At 41.6% G+C, this 22,893-nt stretch overlaps 1 protein-coding gene across 1 annotated transcript in view; it reads left to right on the top strand.

Annotated features, from left to right (window-relative positions):
• Positions 1–22,893, top strand: part of LOC133003504 (calsyntenin-2-like) — a 314,181-nt gene that overhangs the window by 24,415 nt on the left and 266,873 nt on the right. The window lies entirely within an intron of this gene.

The raw sequence follows: 22,893 nt of genomic DNA, 5'->3' as shown, positions 1-22,893 counted from the left end.
CCTCAAAAAGCAAATTCCAAATAGTCACAATAATAAGAATAATCCTTACAATTTCAATAGGGCCTCTCACCTTTCGGTGCTCGGGCCCTAATAAGGGCTGATTCAAAGTAATAAAACTGAAGAAAACACAACTGATCCTCAATCTGTGGGTTTTTACAAAATGGTCTATTAACTGTTGTTTGCGACATCCCTTCCATTTATTGATATTGATAATGATTTAAATTAATATGTGCCGCTTCAAAGAAAAGTATTACATGAACAATAGGGCTTAATATAACTTGGCCTTTTCTTTTTTTATCATGGTATCAATGTGGTACTGCATATAGTTTTCAAATACAAATACCATATCGTAGTCTAAAAAGTTTTTTTTTTCAAAACTTTTCGTAACTTGAAAATCGGGCAAAAAAGTACGCTTTAGATGCTGCTGTAGCGTCAGTTATGTCAGAAGTCTTTGAAAGCCTCCGCCCTTTTCCAAACAGTTTCAAACAAAGCGTTCTCAGATGGTTCTGTGCAACAAACCAGCAGATATCATCCATGGTTTCAATCCTGAGGTCCCCCTGTCTGTGCACACCTTCATCCCTTTTCCCTATTTATCTGCCTCAGACCAGCAGTTATCCGTCAAATCACTGTTTTTGTCTTCTCTACCAGCCTTCTCCGTTTCTTCTGCCTGTTTGAAACTACACCTCTCTGTATTCTTTAGCCTGCATCCTATTTTTTCACAGTGTGGCAAATCTTGACAGCTAATTCTGTCAGCAGTTGCTGTTTGCTCTGTGCAGAGAACAATCACCTGGATTACTTACAATACAAAAGAAAAACTGATGATCATGAATGGTGTCAGAATTTACAAGAGTATACTTTTTATATGCTTTACATTTATAGTGGTTTATTCTGGATGTACATTAGAAATCTTAACACCACTAGAATCAGTGAGTGAGATAGATAGATGCCCATATACCTGTCTGCTCCTGCATGTCTGGTTTTCTCCTGTTTTTCTCTGCCGTGCATTTATAACATACATTGTACTACAAGATTCACACGTGCCTTGTTTGGTCAGTGCTTGAGAAATTTAGAAAATAACAGGTGTAGCTGTCGCTATGGCTACGGCAATGTGTTATTGTGACAACACCGGAAGTACAAGTACAATTGTCATTTGATTTGTTATTTTTATGTTTATTTTATTACGTTAAATAAGTTAATGATGGAAAGTAAATTGAGTCTAGTTCATGGTTCTGCTGTCAATCTAAATGATTAATGGTCAAAGTCAAACGCCACCGGAAATAGTCAGTGAAGTCTGAGGCTGGAAGTGACGCACGTTGTTTACCCAAGTACGTCGAGAGAGAAAGAGACAGAAAGAGTTGAGATAGGACTATCTACTACTGGATAAGCAGGCGAAACGGTACTTATTCATAATATTGTATGTAAGTATTGTGTATTGAATTAGAAACGTCCGTGAAAATAATGTATGTGAAATGTGTTTTATGTTGTTGCAGTTTTCACGGTGTTCCATATCTTCAAAGAATAAAGTGATTGTGGACATCAGTACGAGGCGTATAGCGTTTTTAACCAGGGTAGATACAGTGAAAACGTGTCCTAATCCATCACGAGGCTTCCGAGTGCGGCGTTGCTTCACGTCCCGGCGGGGAGGAGCGGCGGTGTCTGCATCCTCCGGCGGGCTACGTGCTACCGACCGGGAGCTACATCGGGCGGCGGTGCCTTCATCCCGCGGCAAGCTGCCGGCCAGGAGCTGCATCGGGCGGCGGTGCTTTCGTCCCGCAACGGGCTGCCGGCCAGGGTCTGCATCGGGCGGCGGTGCTTTCGTCCCGCGGCGGGCCACCGGCTGGGAGCTACTGCGAGCGGTGGTGCGTTCATCCTGCTGCGGTGGAGGGCGACATCGTTGCTTTACGTCCTGCAGCAAGCTACAGGTCTCTGGACACTAAGTGGAGCAGCTTCAGTCTACAACTTGGTCCACAGGTCAGACAATGCAATTATAATGCCTCAGGAAGTTGATGGATAGAAGGTTACGGTTTTTAATCGTAACAACCACGATATTAAAAGGATTCTGAACATAAAAAAAAAAAAAAAAAAAAAAAGGATATATGTATATATTGAATGCTCTGATAACTGCAATTGTTTGTTGTTTGCTAAATTGCATAAAAAAGTTAATCTCAAGTGCTAACTAGGTATTAAGGGTGTCATGTATTACTGTAGGTGTTATTTGGTTAATCTCTGCTAATTACAGCCATCATAACTTACCTTACTTTCTCCATATGGTAGTTCTAAAAGGTTAAAAATGTCTAAAAATGGTGATAATCAGTCTGATGTCATGTCACAAGGGCAAGATGCAGGGGAGCTAGATGCAGAGGAGCTAGATGAGGGACAAATTAGAAAATCCTCTCGTGAAAGACGATTAACACCTAAAATGCAAGAACTGAAAGAACAAGAGTTAATTTCAAGGCAGAAGAAATTTAAAGCAACATATGAGAAATGGAAAAGTACTGTAAGAGTCATTCGTACAAGGTTGAAGCAAGATTGCTCTGAAAGTGACATGTATAACATGATGGATGAAGCTGAGAAGCAGGACTCAGAGTTAAAGGAGCTGTATGATGGCATCCTACTCCAAGCCGCACCAAGTCAAGAAATTCGGAGAAAAGTTGATGCATGCTCAGCTGTGACAGCAGACTTACTGCAATTGATGAGAGTGCGCCTCACCGAAGAAGGAGGTGAGTTTGATGCTGAGGCAGAGAGACCAAGGTTACGCATGCTTCTTGATAATGAATATGCTAGGTCCATATATGGATCCACAGCCTCCAGAGTTACTGCACGCAGCTGCCACCATTCAGAGCAACTCTCAGAATCACCTAGCATTTCGGCTAAGAGGGCAGAAACAGCAGCTCAGCTGGCTGCAAAGAGAGCTGAAATTGACATGGAAGCTGTTATCGAAGTTCAACGTCAGCAGTTGAGAAAACTTGAGAATCAGAGAGACATTGATGTTATTCAAGCAAGGCTAAATGTTTACACTGAAGAAGAAAGAAAAGGAATGGATGGATCACACAGTCCTGTATGCGGCAAAGTTGATGATACAAACTCATTCACTCACCCCATCTCAAGTCAAGAACATCAAGCTGTAAAAAATGAGACATCATTAGTCCAGGCATTACAGGAATCATTAGCTCTCACTCGCCTTCCAACCCCAGAACCTACCGTATTCTCAGGTGATCCTCTGAAGTTCACAGAATGGAGCACAAGCTTTGAGGCTCTTATAGAGAGACGATGCACCAACCCTGTAGATAGGATGTTCTACCTGCAAAGGTACATAGCAGGGGAGGCTAAATCCTTTCTAGAAGGCAGCTTCTACAGGAAAGATGAGGAAGCCTATCAACAAGCATGGGATAGGTTGAACACAAGATATGGTAATTCCTTTGTAGTGCAACGAGCCTTTAGAGAAAAACTTAATACTTGGCCAAGGATTGGTGGAAAAGAGTTCCTCAAACTGAGAGAATTCAGTGACTTCCTGCAAACATGTAGTAGCGCCATGTCTCTTATAAAGGGTCTACAAGTTCTGAATGACTGCGAGGAGAACCAGAAAATGCTGGCCAAGCTTCCTGAATGGGTGACGTCCAGGTGGAACCGCTACGTCACGGAGCAGCTGGATCGAGGCCAGGAGTATCCAAGTTTTCATGAGTTTGCTTCATACATCGCCAAAGAGGCACGTATTGCATGTAATCCAGTGTCATCCTTACATGCTTTAAGGCACTCTGCAGAGACACCAGTAAGAGAGGTGAAGCGCTCAAAAGCAAACACGTTTGCCACAAATATGAAAGCTCCAGTTCTATCAAGCTTCACATCCAAACCAGACCTTGGTGAAATCCAGGTGAGAGATACGGAGAAGTCAAAGAAATGGAGCACACCACTACAAAACTCAAACACGACCAGGTGTATTTGTTGTGGAGAAAACCACTCCATACATAGATGCACAAAGCTAACCGAAATGTCTAAAGAAGAAAAGAAAAAATGCATACACGAAAACAAACTGTGTTTTGCATGTCTAAGAAAAGGTCACAACTCTAAAGACTGTAGAAACAGAGCCATTTGTGGCATATGTAGAAAGAATCACCCAACTCCACTGCATGAAGATCGTTTCTCAGCAGACTCAAGGCAAAGTGCAGTTGAGGAAAGTACATCCTCATTATCATGCTGCGTGAATGGAGAAGGTGGGAGCACATCTATGATTGTGCCAGTGTGGATTTCAGCCCCTAACGCTCCTCATAATGAAACCTTGGCATATGCCCTACTGGACACTCAAAGCAGTCACACATTTGTGGATCAAGAGGTGTGTGAAAAGCTTCAGGCAGCGATGGAACCTGTGAAGCTGAAGCTCTCCACCATGATGGGGAAAGATTCAGTTGTGAAGAGTCAAAGAGTATGTGATCTCAAAGTCAGAGGTCTCTCCTCAAACATTTCCATCAACTTACCTCCAGCCTACACGAGAAACTTCATTCCTCTTGAACGCACTCATATTCCCACTTGCCAAACAGCCCAAAAATGGAAACACCTTGTCAACATGGCCGAGGAGATACCCCCATTAATGGACTGTGGTGTGGGATTATTGATTGGCTATGACTGCTCCAGAGCGCTAATGCCAAGAAGGGTCATCACTGGGGGTGACTATGAGCCTTACGCCATTAAAACTGACCTCGGTTGGAGCATTGTGGGAAGCGTGCCACAGAGTGTGAATGCTAAAGATGTGACTGGACTTTGTCATCGGGTATCTGTAAGAGAGCTACCACCTGTAACGCCATCTTCTATCATTAAGGCTCTTGAGTCCGACTTTGCAGACACCAAACCAGGTGACAAAGCATATCTCAAGAAGATATTCGCTTCCTGCAGATCTTAAAGGAATCCAGCAAAACGAGCTTGGCCACCTGGAGATGCCTCTTCCCTTTAAAGTACGTCCTCACCTACCAGATAACAAGAAGCTGGCTTTGGCTCGGTTGAAGCACCTCAAAAGGAAGCTGGACAGAGACTCCAAGTTCAAAAATGACTATGTGAGGTTTATGGAAGGTGTTTTCAAGGATGGTGATGCAGAGAAAGTAGACATCCAACCAGAGCCTGGGAAAGTCTGGTACATCCCACATCAAGGAGTTTACCACCCCAGGAAACCAGACAAGATTCGGGTGGTTTTCGACTGCTCTGCAAAGTACGAAGGCACCTCATTAAATGATCATCTGCTAACAGGACCCGACCTTACAAATGGTCTCACAGCTGTACTGTGTCGCTTCCATAAACATCCCATTGCAGTCATGTGCGATGTGGAAAAAATGTTCCACAGGTGTCATGTCAGCGAAGAAGACAGAGACTATTTGCGATTTCTTTGGTGGGAAAATGGGGACACAAACTCAGAACCCTCAGAGCACCGCATGAAGGTGCACCTGTTTGGAGCATCATCTTCCCCTGGCTGTGCCAATTATGGCATGAAACACCTCGCCAGTCAAAATGAGAAAGAATGCCCCTCTGCAGCTAGCTTCATCAGGAAGCATTTCTACGTTGATGATGGCCTCATAAGCGTGAAATCAGTTGGCGATGCAATTGAGTTAGTAAAGGAAGCTCAAGCTCTGTGTGCCAAGGGAGGGTTGCACCTTCACAAATTCCTTTCCAATAACCGAGAGGTACTCGACTCCATCAACAATGCAGAACGCGCTGTAGAGGTGAAAAATGTTGATCTCAACCATGAGGAATTACCAGTGCAAAGAGTGCTTGGTGTAAGATGGAACATTGAAAGCGACAGCTTCTCCTTTAAGGTGACACTTGATGAGAAGCCAGCAACACGACGAGGGATTCTTTCAATCGTGGCCTCTCTATATGACCCTCTAGGGTTTTTAGCGCCATTCATACTTGAGGGTAAAAGGGTGCTGCAGGAGATGTGTCAGAGAGGTATGGGGTGGGATGAATCACTGCCCAGGGAGTTGGAAGTAAGGTGGGAGACTTGGATGAAGGATTTGGAAAACCTTGAGAGGATCGAGATACCAAGATGCTTCACACCTGACGGCTTTGGTGAGGTCCAGAGAGCTGAACTGCATCATTTTTCTGATGCAAGCAGTCAAGGGTATGGCCAGTGCTCTTACATCAGGTTGTTGAGCAAAGAAAAAGTGCATTGCTCCCTGGTCATGGGCAAAGCGAGAGTCGCGCCAACCAAAATAGTCACCATACCGAGGTTAGAGCTAACTGCTGCAGTAACCTCAGCAGCAGTGAGCAACATGTTGAGGGAGGAGCTAGAGCTCAAGATCGATGAAGAATATTATTGGACTGATTCTCAAGTGGTTCTCAGCTACATCAACAGTGAAGCGCGAAGGTTTCATGTCTTTGTCGCGAACCACGTTGAGAGAATACGAGAAACCACTGAAGCAAGACAATGGAACTATGTCGACACAGGAGAGAATCCCGCTGACCACGCCTCCAGAGGCCTCAAGGTGGCCGACCTCATCAATTCGAATTGGCTCTCTGGTCCTAAGTTCTTATGGGAAAGAGAGATAACCACAAACCAGGTTACATCAGATCTACTGGTGGGAGATCCAGAGGTAAGGATTATACAGGTGCTAAAAACTGAGGTTGTGAGGCAATTTGACATCCAGGGACACCTGTCACGGTTCTCAAGTTGGACCATAGCAGTCAATGTCACTGCTCGTATCCAACGGTTGGCTAAGAGAATCAAGACCACAGAACCTTTAAACGTCGAAGAGAGAAGGCAAGCTGCACTGACTCTTATCAAGCTCACACAACGCAATGCCTTCCAAGAGGAGTTGAACATGCTCAGCCAGAAGTCAGGAAAGCTGCCTTGCACTCACCAACTCTATCCGCTTGACCCATTCCTCCGAGATGGAGTGATGAGAGTGGGAGGAAGACTGAGGAAGGCATCTGCGCCTCTGGAGTTGAAACACCCAGTAATCCTTCCTAAAGATGGCGCTGTCACAAGGCTCATCATTGCTCATTATCATGATAAAATACAGCATCAAGGCAGAGGACAAACTCTCAATGGATTAAGAGCCAATGGTTACTGGATAGTTGGCGGAAGTAAAGCGGTAGCCCAACACATCAGGCAGTGTGTACGGTGCAGGAGGGCGCGTGCACCGCCAGAGGAACAACGGATGGCGGACTTACCGAGTGACCGTGTTGAGCCTACACCACCATTCACTTACTGCGGCATGGACTGCTTCGGTCCCTTCCACACCAAGCAGGGTCGTAAAGAACAAAAACGGTATGGTCTCCTCTTCACATGTCTTTGTTCCAGGGCAGTGCACATCGAGATGTTGGAGGATATGACGACTGACGCGTTCATCAATGCCTTACGATGCTTTGTCGCTATTCGTGGTAGCGTCAGACACATAAGATCGGACCAGGGCACTAACTTCGTAGGAGCGAAGAATGAAATGGCAAAGGCTCTGAAAGAGCTCGATAAGGAAAGAGTTGCGGCATACCTATTAGATAATCAATGCGACTTCCAGATGAATACACCACATTCAAGTCACACTGGCGGCGTCTGGGAGCGCCAAATCAGAACAGTAAGGAGTGTACTGAGCACAGTCCTTGTCAACAGCGCTGGAAGGTTGGACGATGCTTCCTTAAGAACATTCTTTTACGAGGCTATGGCCATTGTAAATAATCGTCCACTCACTGTCGACACCATCAGTGATCCCACAAGTTTAGAGCCGCTTACGCCGAATCATTTGATAACAATGAAATCTTCGATGCCACTTCCTCCGCCAGGAAAGTTTGTCAAGGAAGACCTATATGCTAAAAAACGGTGGAGAAGGGTCCAATATCTTTCCGAGCAATTTTGGCACAGATGGAGGAAGGAATACCTGTCAAATATCACCTTGCGTCAGCGATGGCATGCGCCAAGGCGTAACGTGGATGTTGGTGACATTGTGATCATTAAGGAGGAGGACGTTCCTCGCAATGAATGGAAACTTGCCAAGGTTGTCGAAGCACATGAGGACGATGATGGACTGGTACGGAAAGTGACAGTACAAGTTGGAGAACGGAAGTTAGGAAAAAGGGGTCAACCATGTGTGCCAACCATGGTTGAGACGTTCCATCCATCATCAAAGACCCATTCAGAAGCTAGTGGTTCTAGTGAAGAGTAGTGAATAAGGGGTAGAGAGCAATGAGTGGTAGGAAAATAGATTGAGAAAGGTCAGATATTGTTTAAATGTATCCTCTCTAAGTTAAAGGTGATCATTATACTGTGGTTCATTTTCAAATGAGTATTCTTAGGTGTTGTCTAACTGTTGTTGAATTGTTGTTGTGGAAATGGTGATTATGGTCACATGGTTCATTTTCGAGAAAAAAAACAACAACAAACAGATCAGAGCTTGGAAATTACCATTAATGAAGAGTGTAAATGTATTTCACATCTCCATTTGTTTTATTGAAGGTAATTTGGTGGGAGTGTAGCTGTCGCTATGGCTACGGCAATGTGTTATTGTGACAACACCGGAAGTACAAGTACAATTGTCATTTGATTTGTTATTTTTATGTTTATTTTATTACGTTAAATAAGTTAATGATGGAAAGTAAATTGAGTCTAGTTCATGGTTCTGCTGTCAATCTAAATGATTAATGGTCAAAGTCAAATGCCACCGGAAATAGTCAGTGAAGTCTGAGGCTGGAAGTGACGCACTTTGTTTACCCAAGTACGTCGAGAGAGAAAGAGACAGAAAGAGTTGAGATAGGACTATCTACTACTGGATAAGCAGGCGAAACGGTACTTATTCATAATATTGTATGTAAGTATTGTGTATTGAATTAGAAACGTCCGTGAAAATAATGTATGTGAAATGTGTTTTATGTTGTTGCAGTTTTCACGGTGTTCCATATCTTCAAAGAATAAAGTGATTGTGGACATCAGTACGAGGCCTATAGCGTTTTTAACCAGGGTAGATACAACAGGTGTGAACCATAGTCCATACCAACAGACCAAAATCGAGCCGAACCAACAGAGGTGGTCTCGATCTCAATCAAACTAAACTGTGGTTCGGTTTGTTTGCAGTGTTAAAATTGTTAAAATTAAACTATAGAAGAAAAATAATAACGAAGCTGAGGCCTCACTGGTCTTTCCATAAACCGAATTGATTGGTTGTAGGGTTCAGCTCCAACATAATGTTAGAAGCAGAAGGATGTTGTTTGATTATTTGAATTAGTGTTGAGTACTGTGTCTGAAGCTGGGGATGCTATAGTCATACCATAATGATAAAGCAGTGGTAGTGAAATTTACAATATGTCATTTATTCATTTTCTCTATTTAAACCAGAACATTTTCCTGAATTGTTCACACCAATGAATGACAATGTTTTATTAGGATAACGACAGGATGTTCGTATGTCATATGAAGTTCTTTAGTGCGCTCACTACATTACAATGAGACACCAAACTAACCAGATCCAATGTTTAAATTAATGCATATCAACCAGTAACAAAACACTGAAGAATGAAAAAAAACGACAAAGAAGCAAGAAGATATCACAGCAACCAGATATGGGATGAATGGAAACCCTTCCAGAGCTTCCTTTCTATCAGAAGCTAAGCCACACTCTTTGCAATAGTTTCATCTCTCTCTCTCTGGGTCCCTCTGAAGTGGTTTATTTATAGAGCCATCTGTATGTAGACATACATGCTTCCATCTCCTGCAACACATCCCTCCATCCACTCACTGTTCCAACCAAGCTGGATTCTAAGCTATCAGAATATTTTGGGTTGAGTTGTGACAACTGTCTCTCCTCCCGCTTCCGTGTGGGATGGCTTGTGTGTGTGTTTAAGAGTGTGTATGTATGTGTCTGTGTGTGTGCATGTGTCTGTGCGTGTGTGTGCATGTGGCAATGTGACAAAGACAGATGTCAGACCTAGACAGAGATAGCACGGAGAGGATGAGAGAGGGCCAGCCTCGGCCAAGTCGCTTGGAGTGGGAGGAGAAAGAGCGAGGCAGAGATAACGGCAGAGTGGCATATGTATAATTGACAACCTATGCTCCCCCTCTGTAGAGTTTATGACATTCTCTCTCTGTAATCTACTTTTCCTGGCCAGCACAGAAGATGGTAGTGGGCTGGGCTGCGAGTCGGGAGCTTGGATAGAAATGGCAGGGCAGAGAAAAAGCTTGGCAAGGAGGATGTGAAGGGTCGGGGAAATGCCAAAGCAGCCTTGACATTTTTTTTTTTTCATCAGTGATGCACTTTTATTAAGAAGCAGGTCTGTCACCGATAAAAGTAGTGAGGATGGGAGGCAATGGGGTGAGAAGACACTGTGCTAAAGCCAGTGCGGGTATTTTGTTTCAGTATTGTGGGTGGAATCTTAATTGAAGTGAACGACGGGGAGAGTGAGAGTGAACAGTGGAGGGAAAAGTACCCAAGGTGATATATCTCCTTTTCTCTTGAGTTCATGTGCTCCAAAGTTTGTGGGTTTCTGTGTGTTGCCCCTTTCAAATAACTCATTGTACTCATTTTACTCATGGTGATATCAGAGTAGTCAGATGGGAAAGAACCACAAGTATCTCATTGTTTTTTAACATCTATCTTAGTCAACCTCTACACCACTTTATTTGGAGACAGAATTTGAAGTGAGAACACTGTATATTATAAACTGCAGTGTAAAACTGAAAAATTTGATCTGTAAACTGCAGGGATTTATTAGGGTGCCCTGGTCCAAGATTTTACTCCTTTCATTATTAGTTTTTAAATCCTTACTTGCTTCTGTGTTTGTTGGGCCCACAAAGCAAAAAGTGTATTATAGACTTCCTCTGGCTTTCTACTGGCTCCCCAAGCACGGATAAAATGAAAATAATGCTCTTATGCAACTCTTCAATACGATTTGAAGGTTTGTACAGAATTCAAACTCTATTTTGGGCTCAAAAAACACTTTCCCTAGGGTCTGATAATACGAGACAGATCAGACGAAAAACCTCAAATGTCAAACTGTGTTATGGCGTTTGAAATCGTGAAGTTTTAATATTTTATGTCAGGCTGTTGAACATTTCTAAATCTATTTCTATGTACAAGACATAATGCCAGTGTAAAGCCGAGGGCCGAGTGGGACCAAGAAGAGAGAGAAACAGTGAGAGGAGCTTTCATACAGCGAACATTTGCTGCAGCTGCATCTGCTGCCTGGCAATAGTGAGGCCCTGTATTTTTAATGAGTGGCGACGACCTTCCATTCCGACTTTACTCACTTTTATCAAACAATACAGGCTGCAGCAGTTTCCCTTTGGGCGAATTTGTCGTCTAAAATTACATTCAGCACCCCTTATATATTATAATAAAACCAGATATTAAATACAATTTTAAAAAGTATATTTCTGCCTCCATGTGTGTGTGTGCTTGTGTGTGTTGGCCACCTGCCTAGCTTTGGTAAGAAGCTTTCAAAAAAAAAAAAATGTTTGTCTTTCAGGTGAGAGAGTGATGTCAAAATGGTGTTAGCTGACTGCATTGAGCACAGCAACCCAACATTTAACTAAAACACAGAAGATTGAGATAGATTCACCTCATCTTCCTCTTCTCACATTATAAATGCTTTGGTTGTTATGTTTACCATCTGGATAACAGCACAAAGCGGGCGAGAGGATGATGGAGACCCAGACAAGGAGAAAGATGTTTCCATATGATATATTTTATGTTATGTTATTGTCCGTAAGAATAGAGCAGGATGGAGAGGGGGAGGAAAGAAAGCAGGATGGAGAGGAGGAAAGAGAACAAGAGCCAGGTGAGAAATTAAAACAGGCCACATAGTTATAAACCCAGGAAAGCTACTGTTTCCCCAACATTCTTTGCAGTGGACATCACAATGATTATACAATACAAAGCAGTGTATTGATATACTGTCACTAAATGTAGTTTCCCCAAACCACTTCTTACATATATCTACGAAACAAATGCGCGGTTTGTTTTCTTTATCTATTCTCACATTATATGTTGTTTTGTTGCTCTGTACATTCTATTTTGTGTTATGGTCAGTGCCAGGAGGCCAAGAGGAGAGGAGAGAGAGAGCAGGTAGAACCAGGTGAGAAAGTGGATGGACAGATAGTGAAGTCAAAATTGTTATTGTGGCAGGACATACATTATGTCTGTGGACTTCATTCTAAACATCACATCTTTACTGAAACACTTACCTAGTTAACAACATATGCTATTTGTTTACTTTCAAGGTGAAAGAGAAGCATATGGAGATTCTCTGAAAGATAAGAGAGAGAGAGGGCAGACCATAGAGACAAATGAAGAGACAGAAAGAGAGCCGCATACCAGCCATCAAGCTGAAGCAGAGAGGGCTCAGGATGACTATTTTGATCTAGGGTTCCACAGCATTAAATGACAGGAATACTCCTCGAGAGAAATGCAGCTTTCTACTTTGCTTGGCAAAAATTTGTCAAAATCTTAGAAAGGAGGTATTTGTGAATGGTTGGGTCAAGAATCGTAAAAAGGCACTGAGCATGTTTCAGAAACATAACGCCACCCAGTCACACAAAGATAGTGTCGTTTGTGGGAACAGCTCTAAAGACAGTCTGTCACAACACAATGTTGTACAGCAGAGAGAGACAGCCAGTTCTACTGAGATCAGCGAGAGAAGAGAGAACACGTACAGTAGATGTCACATTCTAATAGGGGCAGAGCACCCTCTTAAGTCTGATCACACACACAACTGAGACACGTTGTAATGTTAAGGCCTCAAGGTTTATAACAGGTTTATAATTCTAATATGGGGTTCTGCTAGAACAGGTTTCCCGACTGCAATGCTCAGTAAATGTATTATTTCTTATTTATATATATATTTTTTTATGTATATATATATGTCAGAAATAATACATTTACTGAACATTGCAGTAAATGTTCAGTAAATGTGTATATATATATATATATATATATATATATATGCAGCTCAGGGTGTCAGAAATGTCACGCCTCTTTCCCTAAGGCTTCATAATCAACTGTAAACACCGCTGTAGTCACGGTAACACTGACGTTAACCCTGCCATACCATGTAGAAGTAACTCTTAAGATAGCACAAAAAAACCTTGGTAACCGAAATTATATTGCTATCAACTCTGAGCCATCCTTTCATCTGCTATATGAGAGAGGGCTGGTGTGCAAGCTGAACATCCTATAGTTAAAGCTTATAAATAAATCAATGGATCAGTAGTTTATTTTTAGCAGCACTGGGAGAAATCCTGGCCATGTCGGTGACCAGTGGTTGGTGGCAGTCCATAGAGATTTCACCATCTTTGTCAGGAATTAGGATTCAGCATGAACTCGCTGTCATGTGCGCGATCATGCATTAAGTTCTCTGCTGTTGGGTCGTAATCTGAAGGAACATCCGCAAGTAACAGTCACTCCAAGTACGGGGAAAATCCGTCCATGCGTTGTTAAGTTATTTCCTCCGTGTAAGGAAATATGAATAGAAACCATTTAAAGTCAACAAGCAATTCTCCCAGTTTAATAATGGATCTATACACAGGGGTAAGACGACTAACTTGACCATCCCTACTGGTAAAAATAATTAACATATCGCCTCCTGGAATGAACTATATTTATTCTCACTAGACACACAGCAGGGAATCTGAACACACACGAGCTGTCTGACTCTCTGAAGCTCCTAGCTGAACGCATGTGACTCACCAGAGAGACGGAGAACACAAAGCACATCAGGAAGACTAACTAAACCCTCTTTCCTCCTCTCCCTTGGTTTTATTTTCTCTCGCCTTCTTTTGTTTGTTATTGTTGAAGTATTTTTGACCGTCCTCACACATTATTGCATATGCCACTGTATGTTATGCATGTATATTACACATCATTTATGTACAGGAGAATGGTGCCTGTCTTAATTCCCTTCTCTCTCTAAGCAGTTACCAAGGTCAGGTTATAGATAAAGGACCAACCAACAGGACATTGTAGTGTCTACGCTTAGGGACTTTCATAACCAACTCTAATGCACCAGACAGAGAGACACCAACTTCAACTCTCACCGACTTTTGCATATTTCCCCAGTGGCAAGACGTAAGGACACAATGTGATTTAGTTATTCATACTTTAGGCTTAACTGTCCAATGGGATGCAACACCTACATGTAACTTAAAGAGAGACAGAAATTCAAGCCTTTCATGGATGTGCTGTTAGAATGGTTGACGCAAGTAGAGGAAGATATACTGGGATGCTGTGGGAGACATCTTCAGACTTGGGGGTGACAATTGCTCTTGTTTCTCTGGTAGTGTTTGTATAATGTTTCACCTTTCCCTGGTCTCCTTGATGCATCAAGTCTACATTAAAATATTTTGTATAAGACACAAGCTTCCTGAGTTCTCCTTTCACCAGCTTCCAGGAAACTTCCATAACATTTATCACATGCATGTAACTCATCACGCTTCTAACCATGCAGCTAAGCGTGCATTGTTTTTGCACCATGCTGTTCCACATCGTGGCATACTGAGCGTGTTGAACCCCCCCTCTCCCTGTCGGAGAGCGTTTATATCCCAGTACGGTGCTTATCTGTGGTCTTTGGGAATTGTATGAAACAAATTGTGCAGGTGGATATACTGTAGGTAGGGATTATTGCTTATCCCCATTTATATACAGGCATTTTCGTTCCTCTCCAGTTAACCAATTAAATTGTGCTACGTGCCCAATTAGCACAAGTGGTATTGTGTGCAATTACAGCTTCCCTGTGAAGCCCAACCTGCAGTAATGGGAATCACAGATACAGTGCGTGTGGGTAAAGACTTCCTTTCTCATTCTTGTTGTGTCTCTTCTCTTTGCATCAGTGTAGCTTGGCTGCATGGATGCATATTTATAAAGGTCTTGGAGGCATGGATATAAGCTACATGTGATTTTTAGCGTAACACTTCCCCTTAAGGGTGTGGATGTACTGTGCAAATATGAAAATATGAGCCACCCACTGACAGCAAATCTACTGAGGCAGTATTCCTCAGCATGCACATTAACACACACCCACAAACATGCGCGCAAGCACACATACAAACACACATGCACACACACACACATGCTTGAAAGAAATGAAATTCCTGATGAAAGCAAACATGTTAATCAAATAAGTTCAATTTTCCGACCACAGTAAAATGATTTGCACCCTGGCAGGCTAGAGAAGGTTATTTGATTTCTGTATATGAAGTGATTTTTCTCCCTTGTGTTCTCACAACATGTCATCCTCTGAGAGGCCATGATAGGCTCAGCTGGACTGAGGGAAGTTTGCGAGACAGTAAATCGTTTCATTTTGTTAATAGAGAGTGGGAGGCCCACCTCCTCAGCCTTTTATTGTGGGAAAAAAAACAGACGACACTTTTACTGAGCTTATAATGTGAATGCAGCACAAATTACTTTATAGTGTGTTATATTCACCCACGAAAACATAATATTGGTGATGCAGCTGCCTCGCAAGCTGTTGGCCTGCTTTTCAAAAGAAGTTCAGCATCTTGCTGCGTCACCTCAGCTCGGGTGAGGAAAGATACAAACATCACCAAATGTGAACTTTTTGACAGTTTAATGATAAGCAATGATCATATGAATATTTTCCGCTATTACTTTTTGTACTGATTTGATCCAAATTTAGTTTACACTGCTTGTCATACTTGACTGTGTCAAAACTGACAAAAGTGTTTGCCTTGTTCCACCTATTTTGCTTTTATATATTGTTAAATCAGCCATATTAATGAGAGCATGTTATACCATTGACTATATCTGAAGATAAATGACATGGAAGCTCCCAAAAAGTGAAGCCAAAGCGTGTTGATCGCCACCTTGTGGCTTGCTGAAGTGTAGGTGATATATATGTCGAGGGCCTGCAGCAGCAGGACCTCAGTGACTCCATAACCCCGGTCACCAAAGTGTGATATGGCCCAAAATTGGCTAAAAATAGCATCACTCGTAAATATATTTGAGGAAGAGACTATGTGTCGTCCATCTTTAAATACAGTCTCTGTCTAATTATGTATTATTCTAAGTGTTAAGAGACCGATCAGAGACAACAACTTGTACAAACCTGTTTCTTTGACTTGACTTAGCTGTAGCCAGTACCAGTTCTTATACTCTCTGCCTGATCCTCAACACTTCCCAAACAAGAAGAACTACAGCCCATGTGCCAAAGAAATGCCCAAGCTACTCAGTTCTTTGTAGCCTATTAGCTTGTTAGCCTGTGGATATTAATTCGGATTCCCGCTGCTGGCACACTCTGCAGAGACCTGCTGCTGCAGTTTTGATAAGTAACACAACTTTTCTTACCTGTTGGAAAGAGTTTGTCCCTCAGAATTGTACATTTCCCACAGCCTGTCTTTGGTATTCTGCACTGAGCCCATTCATTCGGAGTGAAAATGTAAATCTTTATAAACCGGTCCATGATTTATTTCAGACAATAAATTGAGTTACAGTTTTCACGAGGAGTCTTTGACAGAGTTTACTGCCTCAGAAGGTGAAGATGGATATGTGAGCCAGAGGAACCCGCGTCCACTCTACATGTAGATGTAACCAAATAAAGGTTAGAATACTATTAAATTCTGAAATAAAACTTCAGTGGTTTTTCCTCACTTAATTCAAACTCAAAATGTCTCCATCTTCACCTGTTGAATTTTAGTCAGTCAGATTCAGATTTCCACAACCTTGTGCCCTTAACCTCAATTATGACTATGACTTGCTGCAGGTTTTTCATTTAACAATCTTGAATTTTTTCTTTAAAAAAATTATAGGTTTTTAATGTTGGGAGGGAAAAAGAACATTTGGAGATTTTGGCAGTTTTGTCATCAGACGCTTAACGTGGAGAAAGGCAAAGACCAAGTAAGTAGAGAGTAACATGACTTATGACATTAGTTGTATTATGATAGATTGAGCTTTGGCTATACAAACAATTGTAATAGTAGCACTCCGTCTTTGTTTATTTGGGTCTTTTCTTTTTTTGTTGTTCTTGTTGTTCAATCACATAAGCTGTGTGCCAATTAAGGGGCTGCCTCCAAGTATTGCACTTCTGTAACACCATGAGTGGGATATTTCTAGGCATTTTGCCTCAATGATAAGTGCCTAGAAGTGTCCGGCTCATTCTGATTGGTCTGGACATTTCTAGGCATTTTTGCTATAATGTAAAGTGCCTAGAAGTGTCCCAAGTATAGAACTTCCATAACCACTAGTGTGGGACATTTCTAGGCATTTTGCTTTAATGTAAAGTGGTCCCAGTCCAGTTCAAAGCTGCTAAGTTAAGGATCTGTTGTATTTGTTACAACAATTTGTTGTTGTTTTTTCTTTCTTTAGTAATAGAGATATTTTGAATAACCTAAAACAACAGAACTAATCAAAGAGGGAGCTGGGCACCGAGCCCACTCTGTTCACAGGAAGAAACCAGGTTACATTCCAGCACAAATACCAGCTGTGGCCATAGTCCTGCCCACAGGTATGTATAATAAAATACTGGTCACTTTGTTCTGATCCAACTTTCAACTCTCAAAAGTGTTGTCGCACTTTGCTCGGCCCAGCAGGCAATTCTCAAGCCTGCCAGGCTTTCTTCTGTTACACCTGTTTATTTCTGTTGACAGCTTTATTATAGCTTTCCACTCATTTGCATAGGTAATCAGCCTGTACTTTTAGAGCTTGTTAAGATTTAAGTTGACAGCCACTAATTGGAAAAGCAAAGGCAATAAAGCAACATTTTAGTTTGAGTTTCCAACTTCCTCTCTGTGCGTGGGACTAATAAAGTGAGGTCCCCGCAGCTTAGGACAGATTAACTTGTTTTGTTTTTCTGGCCACAGATGAAACATATGAAGCGGGTTAATTGCTTTGGCCCAGCTGGTAATGGCAGAGAAATGGCCTAAAGCATATAATCTTTTTAAATCCACGGCTCTTCCACAATGCTGTCTTCAACGGCCAGGAGAGGGAGAGAGTGACAGACAGAAAGCAGATCCATCGACCTGCTGTGTTTACAGCTGCGGTGTTTCACTGACTGCAGCAGCGCAGCAAAAGGAACGATTAATTTGTCCATATTTATAATGGTCCGTGCTCGTCCAACACGTTCTCTCCCACTTCATTCCCACACAATAACACATATATTGCCCTTGGGGCCATTGTTCAGTCATTTTCATGGGAGCATGAACCCACACATGCACATTTGCTCTGTGGGCCATGAGAGCACGACTCTTTGTGACTCCTGCCATTGCCAAAATGGAAATTTTAATGAAGTGAGCACAGCAGTGGTTGTCTCTTCACCTTTTCTGATGCAGGAGAATAGGAATTTATCCACACCGGCCAAAAAATGGACCAGAGATTTCATTTGAGATGGAAACAAGCATCTATTTTCAGACCCTCCCCTTGTAACACCAGTCTTCTTTGTTCCCATCCATACCATGTAAGGAGGAGAGTGAATTAACATTCGCTGACCTTATTCACTTCAACCATTTCAATTTCACTGGTTTTCTTGTTGGTAGCATCATGCCTTTAAGCTAGTCCTTAGAACTGAGTCTCTTTCTGTCATTTTTATAAGAGCAGGTATTAAGGGGTGCAATACAAACTTTCCAATATTTTTTATGGTGAGTAAATGTTGACACAGCAGCATGACTCATTAGCTCAAATTCCTGTACAACCAAAGAGTCAAAATAAAGGTTACCGCAGTAGCAGTAGTTTTATCAAGTCAGGGTATTTATACAGCCCTGCATCAAAAACATTGCATCTTTGGCTCGTGAACAGTCAGTCACAAAATTAAGTGATGCAATGTCAAATACTTACAAATATAAGTTGGTAAAATTAAACAAAGAGAAAAGGATGGATATGACAGGCTTGATCCTATAGGTAAGACAATGCAGAACAAACAACAGCCAGAGACTGTGAGTCACTTTTCCTTAAGAAATTAAAGCAATAAATGTAAATAAAACTGAAGCTTGTATTTGCACCAATTCAACAATTCCTGTGTCAAGTCCTCCACAAGCTTTGCATGTGGATTTGTATAGTTTCTCCCTCTCTTAATGGCAGATCATCCCTTCATCAGACCTGATGGGAAGCTTATGTTAACTGCCACATTCAGGTGTCTCCACAGATGTTCTATGGAGTTTAAATCTGAGCTTTGCGCAGCTCAAGGACAGTCAGAAACTTGCTCTGAAGCTTCATCTTATTGTGGTCGTATGCTTCAGGTCATTGTCTTACCGAAAGGAACAGGTTTGTATGTGACTGCAGTCATCTTTCCCCCAGTCCCCTGGTCCCCACCGCTGAACATCACCCCCTAACCACTGGCGATCAGCAGTACTACCATCAAGCTACACTAATTATTTTTCGGAACTTAAGCTGAACATCACCAACTTAATTGATCATTTTTGTGAGACAAGTGACATAAACCAGGGTCTAAACTGACAAGGTTTGGCCAAAAGACAATACCATGACCCAAGGCGATGTTGAGTGCTAGTTCTAGTGATCACATTGGAGTGTGTGGACTGAGTGGTGGGACCAAGTAGGATCCGGTGGTCACACCCAGCCAGCAGTACATACTCAAGGTCAAGAAAGCATTCAGCTGGGACAGAGAACACACTCATTCACTCCAGGCAGACAAGGGTTTGAATTAGACCAATAGACCAATCAATTAACTTCTGAGGGCACTGGTCAATATTTTGAGGCTTCCACTGTAGAAGACATTGGCTGTATACTTTTTAAAGTCAAATGAGTCCACACAAGTCCAACTTTTCTCCACACAGAGCACGAACAACCATACTTTTTATAGGTGTTTAAGGTCCAGGCGACATTTTGGCTCATTAACAGCTATCTCTATATGAATGCAGATAGATTAAAAAGCTAAAAGTCGATGCTTTTGAGTCAGTGTGTTCCACTTCTTTTGTTCTCTACATGGAAAGCCTGCTCGAACAACGTGAAACCTTGCCTCAGATGCTGCATATTCACAGATAGAATATGTTTATAGAGATTAGGGTTAGACACAGCCAGGCCTGACAATCCCTACAAAAACAGCTTTAGGGTATTTGCATCGATTATATTTGGTACCAAAAGACATGAAAAAATCAAATGCCAAACCTGATCTAAACTGCACTCATAATCATTATTTACGATCTGAATAACCACTCAAAGCCAAAGATCATGAATCAAGCAACCAATCACTCTATCGATCCAGCCGATCAGTTAATAAAAACAAGCCATATGAACACATGATATACAATCTGAATCAGAGATGATCGATAATCTATGGATTTATGAGCAAATTCACTATCAAGGATCAGATTTTGAGGAATTGGCATCACTTATCAAAATGAACACCAATTCATGAGCAGACTAAACATGTCAGAGCCTTCAGTCGTACACAGACTAAAAACCTCACGCACAATTAAAAGTGTGATAATTAATGTCTTCAGATTAATTCAGGATATAATTATGAAACAAGTGTTGATGTAGAGTAAATTGCCAAAAAAAGAAAGGAGGTCTGATGATCATCGGTCATAATAAACAAAAAAACTATTCAAGAAAGCAGATTAAAAGAACATCAATAATGGTTGCTAATATGTAGGAAATAAATTTGTGTGAGTCAAGTAAAGAGAAGGCAGTTTCAAAACAGTATCTGATGCTCGGAGTTTCCTGCAGCTCTCTGCAAACCCACACTTTGACAATTATCTTGAGCAATCACACATCTAACCTACCACAACTGTGAACGATATTTCCTCTGCACTTTAGTCTGGTGTGTATGGTCTTTATAAAGTTTTGCATATTTGGTCAAATGTTCTGCACTCTAACGTCTGTGTTTGACACTCACATGCCCTGCATCTGTCAGATCAGTCTTGTAGGCTTTGTTGTGAACCTTATTGTGCCCTGATATATGAACACTCAGAAACAAACACGCAGTGAGAACAGAATTTAATATAATGACACTCAACAGCCCCCTTATGAAAGCACATTTGAATTCACTGGATCTGGATTTTTATTTGGATCCGCAACAAATTACACACATTAATAAATATCCATCCCCTGAACATTTTCATCAAGATGCATGAATTATTCTTTCAAACAATCTATGACAGTGTTGCAAAGCTCCATATTTCACAACGTTAAAGGAAGTGACATTTTTTTTGCAACCAGCTCTGTGATCTAATATCTTACCGACGGACAGAGAAAGGCAGACGAAAAAATAATGGTGGAGATAACTAAAGTGGCAGGCAGTAGAACACACGCTCTTCCAAGGCCAAACAGTCCCTTTAAATCCAATCCAGCCAAATTCCACACATTCCTAAATATCAGTCTTCAAAGTATGCCTGATGTTTTTACAGCACGATCCCGGCATCATTTCTGGAGCCTTTTCCAAAAATGCCACAAAAAATGCGTAGTCTCGCAACGTTGACGAAAAGAAAAAGAGCAGAACTTAAAAAGGAGACTCGAGAAAGCTCAATTTGAAATTAACTTGACTCGTTGCTTACGAACACAGAAAAAGAGAGACGAGCCTGCCTTTCTCCCACATTTGTTCCCCACTCTTTCTGTCCATCTAGCTGTCAACGCCAGCAGCAGGCCAAGCATTTTAATGCTGTGTTTTTACTTGCAGCACTAATGACAAAGATTATCTGTCTTGAGAAGCACTCAAGTTTCTTTAATATTAAGGCCCATGGAATGGCGTCCTTGCTTTTACCAGAGAAATCAATTTAGGCTGTTTTGTGTCCTGCATGCATTGACAAGCCAGCCGGCTTTACGCTCCTGAAAGAATCCACATCTTTATTTCAGTATGGGAGACTGGCTAAGATCACATAATTGCTGTGATTACAGCAGCAATTTTGATCTCAGTCTTTCTAAAGTTAATGGTTGAGAGAGGTTGATGGAAAAAGTCCCAAAGTGGTAAATAGAAGTTTGGCCCAAAAGGTGAAAGGAATGGAGTTTGGATGCTTGCTTCTCTAGTGTGATTGTACACAACTATTCCCCACAGCGATCTCTGAGTGCATTTTTACAAAGGTTTTAATCAAAGAGCTAACAAACACAGGCATGTGGAGAAGCAATTTGATAGGTGTACATTTTCTCAATATATTGGTAACATAGTTTATTCAATCAGAAAAAATATAATATTGTGAGGCAGTGAAGTTCACATATTAAAATATAACCACAGCATTTTTTGTTGATGCACTTTTATCCACGTATATTACCTGAGATAGTAAAAAAAATCTGCCAAGGTTATTCCACCACACTTTATCACGTTACACACTACTCATACTTTCTTACTGTGTTGACTTCAGGATCACTTTAGAAATGTATAAAATTAAGACACTTTCTGAGAGTTAGATGAGGAGATGGATGTCACTCATGTGCCTTTATAGCAAACAAGACAATGAAGCCAGCTGTTGTTAAGCTTAGCTTAGCATTCATACTACAAACAGAGGGAGAGAAAGAGCGCAGCTAGCTGTGTCTAAAAGTGACTAAATCTGCATACAAGCACCACTATCATTTACACCATTCATTGATGGAGGCACTATCTGGTACAGGGCCAGGGACGTACACAGTAATGGGTGCTGCAAAATGTCACTGAAAGAAACATACTACAAGGAGACACAGGCACCCACGCAAACACATGCACACACACACACACAGTGGAGCAGTAGAGAGACAGGTGAAGGGAAGAGACGATGACAACCCATTGACACAAAACAATGCAAAGGGAATGGGAAATAGAGGCCATAAAAGTCAAAAAAGACGGAATAAAATACCACATGGAACTCTACAAAGTGACTACAAAGAGAAGCAGAGCAACACTAGGAAATGCCAAATGACTCAAAATAAGTACAACATAACCAGAATTAGATGCAAAGTAAATGTATGAAACTATCCGAAATGCATTCACTTGTGGATTACTAGAGATGTGCAATTTATTTTGTTGTGGCTGTGAAAAAAATATAAATTTTGAAAAGCG

This window comes from Limanda limanda, chromosome 6 (genome assembly GCF_963576545.1).
Source record: "Limanda limanda chromosome 6, fLimLim1.1, whole genome shotgun sequence".
Lineage (NCBI taxonomy): Eukaryota > Metazoa > Chordata > Actinopteri > Pleuronectiformes > Pleuronectidae > Limanda > Limanda limanda.
The sequence above is the reverse complement of the archived record's forward strand: the minus strand, read 5'-3'. Positions and strand labels throughout refer to the sequence as shown.